This window comes from Falco punctatus (assembly GCF_963210335.1).
Source record: "Falco punctatus genome assembly, chromosome: 6".
Lineage (NCBI taxonomy): Eukaryota > Metazoa > Chordata > Aves > Falconiformes > Falconidae > Falco > Falco punctatus.
Genome location: NC_137585.1, coordinates 82,285,090 through 82,298,482, shown reverse-complemented (window position 1 = coordinate 82,298,482; position 13,393 = coordinate 82,285,090).

Below are 13,393 nucleotides of genomic sequence, written 5' to 3'. Positions count from 1 at the left end.
AAAAAAGTTTCAGCCCACTTTAGTGACAAATATCCGCCACCAGAAGTGTATGCACTTTGTCTGGTTCCCGCTTTTTTCTCTTTCTTTTTCCTTCTCCTTTCTTTCTGTCTTTCGTGCTCTCTCTCTCTTCTATCTCTTTCATTCTTTTTTCTCCTCCTCTCCCTTTCTTTCTCTGTCTTTTTATGAAGAACCTTCTCCTTTGGCAAAGTGCAATACATTCAGAGAGTCTTACAAAACAAAGCTTTCACTTCTTGGTCAGCAACAAACTCATCTTTGTTCATGCAGCTCTATTAAGGAAAGAAGGCCAATTTTATGCAGGTTTCTATGGTCTGCAGCACAAAGGCATCTATCTGCATGCAAGCTATCTGGCAGGCACACAGCAGACTATGAGATCATCTATTTTAGCAATCACCAGCTGCAATGAGGAACTGTAAAAAATTATAAACTGGTTTATATAGTGTTTTTATTTTTCCAAACAGGCGGCACTACAGATTTATGCATTGTTTTGTGGACAGATAACAAGTGCAGCTAATGGGGTGCCTTCACATCTAGATCTCAGGATCTGGTCTGCATTTTCCCCTATGAACCTACATCTGTTTTCATGGGATACTAATGTCATCTATCTTAAGCAGGAAGTGTTGCTCGACTGCTTTATCCCTGGGGTTTTAACTGTTGTCTAAGGAATTCTGGCCCTTTATTTGATGGACTTTTACTGTGCTTTTGCAACCATCCACTATTATACCACAGTGGGTGGCCAGCTATTTAACAGTTGCCAGTTGCATCATACACTGCCCGTAAAGACCACGTACTGTAATTTCACAGCATGAGGAAAATGAGAATATTTCAGAATTTCCTTTGATAGAGGAGGAAGATGTTTTCAGAAGGGGACTTGAATGCAATTAGAAGGGCTTTATGTACATATATATATATATATATATACACACACACACGTGTATATATATATATATAATTTTCAGCACCTCTTTGATTTCGTTCAGTAGAGTAGCACAGTATAACATAGGGCAAATCCAGCTCTTACCTATTTGTCTGTTGGGCTATCCCAGGCAAGATGCATAACCTGATCTAAAACACAGTGGAAGAGCTCCCTTTCAGTCCGGTTGGGTTTGAACTGGATCTGTGGTACAGATGGGCCTATACAAATGAAGGGGCTGGGCTGCATTTAGGTGCAGAGTTCAGTTCAATGGGTTTCCTTGTGTATAAGTAGGTGAGGTTGGGCAGCATTTCTTAAAAAAGCCAGAAAATAAGTCTTGTTTTGTTCGCAAATATGAAAGAAAATGCTTGCCTTCAGCATAGGTAGGGAAGAAGTGAGTGTCTGGATAGAGAAAGAGTCAACCAGAACATGCTTTCCTGCAAAACAGGATTCATGTTATGCACAGTGTCCACCTTATGAGCAGGTAAATAAAATACCACATAGTAAGGCATAGCGGGAAATCGCATTGTGCCTACCTTTGCACAAAAACCACCTTGAGTTTGTTTTCCCTTTGCAGTGACTGCCAGGAGGCTGATGCCTCACTGAAGGAGAGTCTCAGGATTGCTGCACCATGTAGTTAAATTATCACTTCCCTAAATTTGAAGGTTAAGTATACCTTCCCTGTGTCAGAAGCATTCCTCTGAATTTATGAATGCAATTCTAAAATGTCAAACTGCCAGATTTAGAATTTTGTTTCTGGAAATATTTCCCAGAATACACCATCTCTTACATGAAAACACAATTCCCTGTAATTTCTGAATATCATGGCTCTTTTTAAAGTAAAATTACCTCAAAAGCATAGAAGAGGGTGAAAGAAAACAGGATGGTATTCATGGTTCATGGGATATGCTGAGATAAATTTACCTGATGAGCAAAACCAACACAAGATGCTCCCTTTCAAGCCTATTTGACTGAGAACTTTAATACATGGGAATATAAAAGATTCATAAGCTTTTGTTATCCAACACCAGCAGTTTGGAAACAATTACATTCTGTAAATAGAGCATACTGTGTACTTTTCATTAAAGCGTGGTATCCAGTTGCAGCTAGTGCCACAGGAAAACTCACCATGCTCATGACAACAAAATCTTTACATCCAGCATATTCTGACCTAACTACTGATTGATCCTGCAATCAAACCAACGATTCTTCAGTGTATGCCTTTTGGATCACAGCATCCATTCCTAGGTACAGAGAAATACATGTAGAACAAATGAATACATCTAAATCATAGAATTGTATTGCAGCAGAGAAACTTAAATATTACAAAGGATGACTTTTACTGCTGTAAACAGATGACTTCTTTCTTTCTGCCTCTCCAGATGAAATCCAGGCTTTGCCTCAGGATACACACTTGTAGGTGCCCTAAGCATCAGAAATGTATTATTACTTTGGGTTATTAGTAATACTATATTATTAGTTTGCATAACATTACTGTTTACTAGCCTCAGCCCACAGTAGCAGATGTTGCATAAATACTTGTGAGAACTCTGTGTGTATTTGAGAAAATGATTTCTCACATTGCTTTTAGCATTTCTTATAAAAGCCAAAAAATAAGCCTGTTTTATTCCCAAATATGAAAGAAAATTCATGCCTTCAGTAACACCTTTGTGAGTGGGTGAGAAGTGAGCTATATTTCAAATGAATTATTTAGCCACCCACACACAGTTTTATATGGACGATTAACCTGTTAGTGTGTCTTTTCTTAGAGCACTGTTCACGATTTGTAGTTTTAACATATACACATGCATATGCGTGCACTTGTATGCACACACACACAAAGGCAGCACATATCTGCTCAAAAACTTGGGTAACCTGACATAGGTAGAAGAGACAAAGGAATAGAAAGTATCAACAGGGTCTCAGAAAAACATTCTTTTTGGAAGAGTATTAAAATACATGCCTGTGTGTAAAAATATTCAGAATAGTATTTCAGAGTATTGAAAATCTGTAGCTGTTTCTAAGGATAAGGAAATGAGCTTCTGTGTGTATCTGGCTAGCAAATGCATCCAGGTATCTACTCAAAGAGCTACTGTGGAGTTGTTTGAGAAACTTCTGGGTGAAATTCTGTCTAGGATATGAATAAAAAATCTCCCATGAGCTGAATTTACATATTCATAAGTTCTGACATCCCATTGATTTCATTTGCTAACAGTGGAGTTACTACAACTTAATCATCTGCCACGTGTCAAGTAGGCCTTCGTAACAAGCTGCATGCACATTATATGGGAAGAAAAATTTGACTGTATTTAACCTGCAAAGGAAGAGCCATCTAAGCCTTATTTGCAGAGCTTAGCAGGGTAAGCTTAGCAATTATTGCTGCTCAGATGATGTGAAATAACTTATTATGCTATAGTAGTCACGAGGCTATTTCAATGGGATTTCTAAGTGCTCATGTCATTTTTGAAAATGGAACTTCAACAGCTTAAGTAATTTAGGCACTTTTGAAGATTTTGCCTTAAGGAATGACAATAATGCCTTCCAGCTTTACAGGAATTAATCTATCCTGGGCTTTTACGTTGTGCTGAAGGATGCATTTTTCTATTGGAGCTATACACTGTGAAGACCCCAGGATGATAATCCCTACCCTTCTTTGCAATATAGCATCTGCGAATGGAGGCAGAATTCTTCAGATAGGAGGAATATTGATTTCTTGGGGAGTTCTTTCAGGATATGTTCAATTCCACAGGACTAGCTAAGCAGGAAAACATGCACAAAAATCAGGACATTTGATATTTCTAACCTCGTGTTTCTGTCTGGAGTCCTGAATTCAGTCCAGTTTGCTCTTTTCCACCTGATCATAGATGCTTTCAATATGCAACAAAAGGGTGATAACTGTAGCCAGTTGTTTTCTTACCCTGCTAGAGACAAGGATACTATCTGGATGTCTAGATATTGCTGTGCTCATCATAAGTTATGTTCAAATAAACACAGACTTTGAAATTATTGGTCATAAGAAAACTTCCATAAAGCTACTGTAAGAATGTAGAAACCCAAGATCTCACTTACCAGTAAAGGGAGAGGCACCTCCAAGTTGATTGTGGTCTGTTGAGGTCTGAAGCAATCAGTTAGGTTAGTCTTTAACCATCTCTTATCCCTTAGGTAATAGGGATTGGTATATCATGGTGAGGCTTGGAAGGAAAAAAGAATAAAGATAATGTCTCCAAACGAAATCTTAATTTACAGAAACAATTTGTTGTCCTTTGTTTTAATATATGAAACATTATGTTCATATCTGATGTGTAACGTAGTACAGCACAATTTGCCATTGCTTATTTATCACTGGATAGTCTATGCCCTTTGGAAAAGTACATAGAGCACAGAATTATCTATTGCCTTTCAAGCACCATGCAGATCAAATTGCCTGACCAGGGTAATGCATACTCCTATTTGGTGTTCTTTCAGAAAATAATAGGATCTATCTTTTTCCTCACTTGGGATTTGCATAAATTCTATGGATTCAAGGAGCCAGAATGTTTGAAGTCAGGAAGACACCACATTTAAAGATCAAGCAGAATGGAACTAACACTTCCTTCCCAAGTAGAAGAATCAGCAAAAAATTCTGCCTCTCAGATCTGCAGTTGGCTGAAAGTCCAGCCTTTCAGGGGATGTAGCTAGGTTCAGAGAGAGGCTCTCACAGGATCTCAGTAGACTAGAAGAGCAGTAAGTTCTTTGTAACTTGACAGAGCTGACTGTCTCCAACTGCTATGAGCAGAAATGTGATCCAATTCTGCTTTTGAGTGGCACTGTGGAAGACTTTTCTGGGCTGCCTTGGCTGTGGTGTAAGTTTTCATTCTTATATTCCATGAGTCAAAAGGTGCCTTTGGAGACCTGATTTTTTAAAACCAGGATGGTGATTCTTCAGCTGGTTTTGGCTCAACTGAATTTCACGATGCCTTCACAGTAAAACTTCCTCTTTCCCCTACCCACAGTACTGTGCTTTGCAATGGTCACATTGCTGCTGAACTGTTATTTTGCCAAAAATTCCTTCTTCCTTACTGTCAGATAACAAAGCACATATTTATACATCAGCTTGACAGCACTGTGGAGGGAGCAGGAGGCTTTGATGTACATTTGGAGAATTAAAACTAAAAAGACCTGTTTGATCCTATTAAGAGCTGTTTTCTAGAGGTTTAATTACTACCAGTAAAGCTCAATACAGACACTAAAAATTTCATTGAATGTTTTTTTTTAATTTCTATTTTTGTTTTCTTGCAGTGAAGACATTACATTAATGCAGATCATATTTGCCACCACTTATCAAAAAGGTAACAGAGTTTATGAAGTATGTTACAGTGTGGGACTTATCCTTAATTTATTTAGCTGATCAAAAAGAAAAACAATGCACAACATAGATATTTATATAAACATATAAATACATGTATATGTACACAACAAGGAGAGAATAGTAGATGCAATCAGAGTCTTTAATCTAGCAGGCAAAGGCAGTGTCTGGATGTTAAATCAGATAATTAGGTAGAGGGTATATATTTTTAACTTTTGGGTTAGTTGGAACAAAACTACTAGGGAAATGATGTCTGACTCAAACTTCAATGTTTACTGCTATGTTTGAGAAAAATTTATTCACTGTAGTGGTGTCAATGATCTACTGTCTCTCTTGGTTCTGAAATAATGGATTATATATCGTCCATGTTATTATGTGTTATATATTGCTTTGCCTACCCCTAACTTTCTTGCTTACTTCACTCAATAGGTGAGTAGCACTTGTCTATTAGAAGTTCTTGCCCTGGGGGAAGGACCACTACATAATGTTCTGTAGTCTGTGCTGTGCTGGGCAACAAGTCATGTTGTCTTATACTTCTCCTTAGTTCTCATGACTTCTGAATTACAAAAGTTGGGGTTCAGCCCATCTAACTTCAAACATCTATGCTGTTTTGTCTATGCCTGAACTGTCTGTGGCTCCACTCATGTCAATAAAGTGAAGTATTTTTATGATGCAAGTCATCTGTAAAACCTATTCTAGAATGAGAATGTAAACAAACAAACAAATAAAAAGCCACAAATGCAAAACATAATGCATGGAATTTTGCCGAAGCAAAGGTGCTCAGTGGGAAGTTCTGACATTTGGTATTTTTCAGTTGTAATTTATGGCAAAAAATACTAATGAAATATCAGAATTTGTCTAAATGTTGAACAATTTGACATTCAGGAATGTACAGCTTTTAAAGATATTGCTGTGATACTTGAAGTTGTTCCACTGAAAATGGAGGCCTCTTATTGACTTCAGTGGATTTAGGAACGTGTCACAGCATCTGATATTTGAAGCACAGTTTGCACATGCTGCTGTCGTCAGCTTAAGTAAAAGTTAACAGTGACATGCACCTCTGAAATCTGGTGTTACGCTGGGATGCAGTTATCTCACTGACACAGAATGTGATATTTGAACAGTTAGAACACATTGTTCTTTCTCTTACAGCTTGCATCACTTAATAAGCAATACCTGTTACACATTAAGATCTTCAGTAAAAGAGCAAGCAGTTTCTGATTCAAGCTTCCTACCGTGATGAGACTTCAAAAATGACTCATGGTCAGTAGCATTCAGCATTTACAATCAGATAAGACATCAAATAGCAAATAAACTGGATTTGAAAAGGTTGAGCAATGACAAGACTTTTGATCTTTGCATATATGTGTGCATATTGACTATTTTAAAAATGGAGGTGAGTCATAAATCCAACACTATAACATCAGCAGAAGCACAGTCACATGGGCACATCAGTATAGTTCTAGAAGTGGGGTAAGACTCCAGGCAGTCTTGAATAAAATACTGAAGAAATTTATTTATTGCGTCAGTAATTCATGGAATTCAGCACCCAGCTGGTTGCAAACCTTGTGGCAATAGAACTTCTTCAGAAGTTGGCTAGAAAGCATGAAGTTCCTTAAGCTGAAGAATTATTAGACCCTTTGGACCAGAGGGTTTGCCATTCCAGCGGGGAGGTAAAACGCCAAACAAAAAGCAGAGCATCTGGAGGTGCTGGTGTGTGTCTTGAAAAAGTATAGTGGAAATACTGAGAGCTTTGAAAGAAGATGCAGCAGTGGAGGACAGGGAGGAAGTACCCTCTGAGGGCAATGGAATAGTCCTGGTTGGTTAGGAAGGGATGGAAGATATGTTCCAGGTTGAAAAGAAGCATTGTAAACATATCTTTGGGGATTTGAAGGCAGGCCATGGGTCCTGGCTCAGATCTGTGTTAATATGAAATATTAAAATAAGCCTGTTCTAAATTATTGGAGATATAATTCTTCAGAGAGCTTCCAGCAGCTGTATAACTTAAGCTCTGGACTTGTAGCTTCTTATGTGAGTAAAACTTCATGATGGGATACAAAATTACATCTTGCAGTGGCTGGTTGTTAATTGTAAATGTATTTAGACCCAGCATATATAAATGCATAGTAGTTTCTGTTACATTACACCAAAGTCAATTCATTGCTCTAATGGGTATTTTGCTGTCAGGTGAAGAGCATGGAACTTAAGCTATGAAGGTCAGAAGAAGTAAGTGATTGTTAGTAGAACAATTTATTCAGAAGTAGTTCTTTAAAACATATCAGAGCCCAGCTTGTGCAGAACAGTTGTAATACTGACACCATCTATGTGCGTGCATTCAGAGCTTAGCTCATTGCTGCTGACTGATCTGTTTTTTTTTCCAAATCAAACTATGTGATCAGTACACATGGCATCAGAGAGTCATATGCTGAGTCAGAGTTCTCCCAAGGAAGCAAAAAGTTCAAAGCAAACATGAGCTCACTTGATGCAGTCCTGCAGAACACTGCAAGCAGCCATGGTCATGAAGCTATGTGTTACTTAATTCACTGATAGTGTACCCTGAATTCCAAATTTACCTGGGTTTTTGCTCTGAAAAAGAAGTGAGAATTTTTTATTTCAGGAAAAGAATAGGTGAACTGACTGCCCTGTGTATGCACTGAGAACAAGGACAACAGTACTTGTCAGAAGAAGGATGGGGAGCTAGTGGAAGCTGAAAGGTTGAGAGCCATACTGCTGATGGGAAAAGAGAAAGGATTATTTCATTGTCTCGTAATGACTCTTACAGAATTCACTTATTATAAACTCTGTAATGTTAGCCACATCACCTTAGGCTCCTGTTTACTGTAACTGGAATCCATAGCTAAGAACATCAAGCCACCAACCTACCGTGCTTCCTGCAAAAGTTGAAAAAATACAGTCATGCAAATAGACTGCTTAAAGCCCGAAACTGCGAGGTCTGGTGCTAAGCATTATCAACAAACCCACAAAAGATTGCGTTGAAGAGCATTTAGTATGTCAGGTTTCACCTCACAACCTACTACTACTCACTACTGAGTTATCATGAACATGATTCTTCACTCCTCCCATCTTGAGTGGGTAGAAGTGCCTGACAAGAAACTGAATTGTGCTCCATCTTCAGCTGGCAAATTAGCAGAAGTCCGACTTCTGTTGTTGTTCAGTACAGGGATGCACCCTGAATCCATTCATTCAGCTGCAGTTTGGAAATGGAAGGTCTTAGAACCAAATGTACAAACCCTTGAAAGTTTTAAATAAACTATCTAGAAGATACAGACACCACAAAATGTGATTCAGTCCAGTCTTGGAACTAAAACACTGCTGAGGTCAACTTTCCATCCAGCAATTTGGAATAAACGCCTCTTCTGGTTTTCTTTAGAGGCTTAAAGGTACCATATATTTAGTAAAGGAATCGACTCTGTTCTGCTGCTTTTGGGCAGAAAGCAGGTTCCTAGTTGTTCAAACAACACAAAGCCATGTAAGACAATGGTTTGTAATTCTTTTGGTGAACAGCAATAGATTAGGAAACAATCCTGTAAAGATAACCAGATGGATTTTATAACGTAATACGCCTTTCCACATCTAAATTCTGGACAGTTTAAGATTTGCTGCCAATCAGTATAAAACAGCTAGAGGCAGGCCTTATGTAAGTTGAACTGTAGCAGTTCTAGAAGTCACAAAGGGATAAGGTGATTGCACCTCACACTGACTTTCTTGGCACAAGACCCCCAGTATGCCAGCCCCAGGATGCATAGCCCTGTCAACAGTAGACAGCACAGTGGAAGTGATCTTTGCTTCCTCATGGTTTGACAGGATTTTGTACATTATTTTGTCATTTATTTCCATTCCTCCCCTTGGCTCTTAAATCCTTTTAAGCCTTTTGCAGACATTTTATAGTCTTCTCTAAGCGTGGTCTGGTTTTCCAATATATTTCTCTCTATTTCTCTTATGCTGGTTCACAGCTGGAGAACTCTCTTTTCCTGTGCGCTCCCTGGGCACCACTGGTTTAATTGTCTGAGAGAAGAGGGACTATGCAGTTAATCTAGAAGCAGTTGAAGGCAATTAAATAAGGCTGCTGAGTACAAATCAAACATTTTAGAGCCTGCAGTGTCAGTCTGACTTTGAAGTGAAAGGAAGACAACTGCAGGTGCTGGGGGTTGAACCTCAGGTATTCTCAAAGTTTGTGCCCATCAGAGATGAGCTGCTGCACCCTGCGTGGGGTAAAGGTTTTGCCTTGCCTCAGCATCCAGAGCCAAGTAGGAGAAGTCAAACATGCTGTGACTGGAACCTTTCCTGGAGGGTGGGATATTGGGTTTTGGCCATCAAATGTGGTAGAAGGTGTTTGGCTACCTTTTAGTACTGGCTAATCAGGCTGGTAAACTCTTTCGGCAATAAAATCCTAACTGTGCTGACTCTTTTCTATTTCCATTAACTGCAACTTTTATATGAGAAATCTGTAGAAATCATATCGATCAAACTGTTTCAGCAGCAACAGAGTTGTCCGAATTATAAGAATTATAACGAGCTTTTAAATTCAAGATGGGCCAACTCGGGGATTCTTGCATACAGTTTGTAATCTAGGAAGACCTTACATTGTAATGTAAGAGCCTAGGTAACCCTTCAAAGATTTAAGACATTTAATTTTCAAATAAATAAGGCTATTCTTTTTGGCAAATATAGCTATTTTTCCTCATAAAGATTTTGTTTCAGTAAAATTGCCTATCTCTATAAACTGCTTGTGATCACTCCAATCTTAAAAACAATTGTTTATATTACACTCGGTAAAAAAAGGCAAAGTCCTAAACTGCCTTTGGAAAAAAATACCAACCCCAAACCTGTTTTTTTTTCCAGTAAATGTGAGTTCTGCTGATTTAAATACACCTGACTTTCATGAAAACTACGTGCCTTAACAATAGTTTATAATCTTTGTGATATTTTTCTTTCCACAGTGAGTACCTCTTTACCTGCTGTGTCTTCCCTATGGCTGTGGGAATGCAAGAAGGAAAACAGAATGCATAACTAGTTCACAAGATTTCTGACAATTTAGAAGAGGCTTTGTATCTGTCTGCCCTTCCTTTTGCTGGGAATAGATGTGTTACTCTGCAGGGAGAGGTTGTGACTGATATTGATACTGGAATAAGACTAAAAATCCTTCGGGGAAATCAGTTGAGACTCAGAGGAACTTCAGAGCAGTTATAAGAACAGTTATGAAGGAAATATATTCTTTAAATTTCTTTTAATCTTCCTTTTAATTGCTCCATTTTCACACCAGTGCCTCAACATTTATACTTCTGGGAAATTCTAGATAGAAGGAAGATGTTTTTCATGAGAAGGGATTTCGGTGCACATCTATATTTTAAATGAGCTTAGTAAAATGATCTCCTGTGATGCTAATGATTGCTGGAAGGTTTTGGTCTTTGGTCTTTATAATTGGAGTCTGAGATAACAGTACTCTGTTTTGAGTGCTTCCATTAATTGATTTTTCATTACCATTTTCTAAAATTGCTGAAAATACCAATAATGGGTTGATCTTTCTGGCGCTTAAATTTATTAGCTTTCCAAGTCATATTGAGAGACACAGAGAGAGGACCTGAACGGACCACTATCTCTTCACTTATTTCTGTGCAAAAAGCACAAGATTTTTAATGTCTTCTCAGTAGTAGTAATTCAAGGAGTCTTGCTTGTATCATATGGATTTTTTAATGGAGTGCCACAGTCACACAAATTAAAAAAAATATCCAGTTTTTAGAAAGAACAGTTCTTCCCAATTAATCCAAGTGGTTGTAGCTGAATTTGGGTAGATTTCAGGGTACTTGAATGTTACTTTCCCCCACAAAACTTGACCAGGCTCCACCTGAATTTCTGTTTCTCAAGGAACTGAGATTCAAATGGGATAAGAAGACAAATATTTCAAAATTCTAGAAAAATTAAAAATTTGGAGCAGTCTTCTTGAGATATTTCATCTTCATACGTACAAAATGGTATGTGTAGGTAAGATTAAACTGTTTACTTCCAATGCTATGTCTGCTTTCAATAAAACACAATAATTGGTTTTAACTTTATGATAGAACATTAACATTTAGTATAAGATAATAATTGAAATGATGACATGAAAATTTTTATTTTTGCCTTTGGTCAAGACAAAATATATTTCAGACCTGTTGAAGTGAGTATTAGATCATACTGGAATTGTATTCAAAGTAGAGGGAAAACCTAACTTTCTGCTGCGTCATGGTTAGCTTTGATCAGAGCTACTCTGTCCTTTTTATTGAGATTGCTTGGCAGTACCTTCAACTTGCAAGAAGAGAGTAATGGTTCCAGAATGACATTCATATTTGTGTGAAATATTTTACATAAGTCAAAATCAGCATTTTTTTGGAAGGAATATTGTTCCCTATGCAGTCAACTTCGAGCCCTCAGAAGCCACATCAAAAACATTTCTAACTGAAGTGGTGTGATAATTATTATCATTATGTCAGTAGAAAAAGCATGAGGCAAAATTTTAGAATTGCTCTCTGAGCAGGTGTGGTTCAAGTAAACCGAACAGATTTCTGAACTTTAAAACAACAAAGTTACAGCTGGAGAAAATTTCAGCTGCAATTAGCCTATATAATTACACATTGCTTGCATCTGATGAGTCAGGCTGGCCCCTGGATCTTGCAATGGAAAGATGTTTTGCCTCCAGGTAAAACTACCTGGGGATAGCTACCTCAAATGTAGGCATTTACATTATAGACACCTGAAGTGAGGTGTGAGGAATCCCATCTGTGGGAGATTTTGTATTTCTTGCTCTTCCTGTATCTTGAAGAAGAGCTGGGAAACCGTGGGTGCTGTTCCCTGCCATAAAGGTGCTGGTCCAGAACCCAGCTGGCTGTCAGTGCCATCACCTTGCTGCCTCTTAGGAGTCTTTACATATTTCCCTAGAAAATTTAACTTAAAATGACTAGTATAAGTGTGAATGTCTGTGATCCCTTTATATAATAAGTCAGTTAGGTTTTTCCCAAAGTTTTTAACACAATTTCAGTAGCTGTCATGACAACTAATTCCTTTGCAGATCTTAAGCAGCAGCTAAAACTATTGATTTGAGAGACTGAACAGAACCACACTTCTCAGGTCCCAAATGCTTATAAACTCATTTTCACAGTGCAGTGAGAATTTAATGTAAGAAAGAGTAGGGACAATACTGGGCAAGGAAGTGTAAGTCCTACGGCAGAAAGATCCTGTATTTTCTTTTCTCAGGTGTCTGGTTTGAAATAAGAGGCTGTGTACATGTATATAGGTAGTGAACATTGTATATATTATTTATATATATATACACATGTATACATACATAGATACAAACATATATATATATATATACTGCAAGAAGGGTGTCACCCTTCTTGCAGAAGAAGGGGACCTGAAGAAGGAATCTAAATGCAGAAAACATTTTTAGTGAACAAAACTTGTTGGAAAGAAACTGATAGCCAAGGTAATGTTTAAAGGAGGATGAAAAAGAGAGTATTATGTACTTGCCCTTTAAATGAATCCTCAACCTGTCAGACTGGGTTTCACACTGCTTTTATTCTTCTGCGATAAGACTGCAAGAAAGCTCCAAGTATCATCTGTCTGATCTGCTCTTTTTATTAGTGGAAGAAACATTTCAACACTGTTCTCTGTGTGGGTCACATGGGGGACCATGTGAGGATATGGTCTTCATGGGGGACAGTGAGCCCAGGGACAACATTGTCAGTTTCCAGTTTCCTCTTGTTTTTGTTTTTTTTTTTTTTTTTTTTTTTTTTTTTTTTTGTGGGGGGCTGTAATTTCAGTACAGAATACCGATAGAGGTTCCTAAATGTTCCTTGAGGAAACTTCATCAGCCTAAGCTAGCCCTACTGCTGACTTGAGCTGAATTTCAGCAGAGATAAAAAAATGAAACTGTCCTAGATTGGGCAAGGGAAGATGTTATGTTCTGTCCTATAAACCAGGAGTACGGTGTAGGAGGAGATGTTCTTTAAAGCCTTCCTGATGCTGAAAGACTAGTGCATGGTGTCCCATGATGGTGGTAATGGGGTTAGATGATCCAGTGATCCCTTCAGGTTTTACATGCTCATATTTCACTCGTG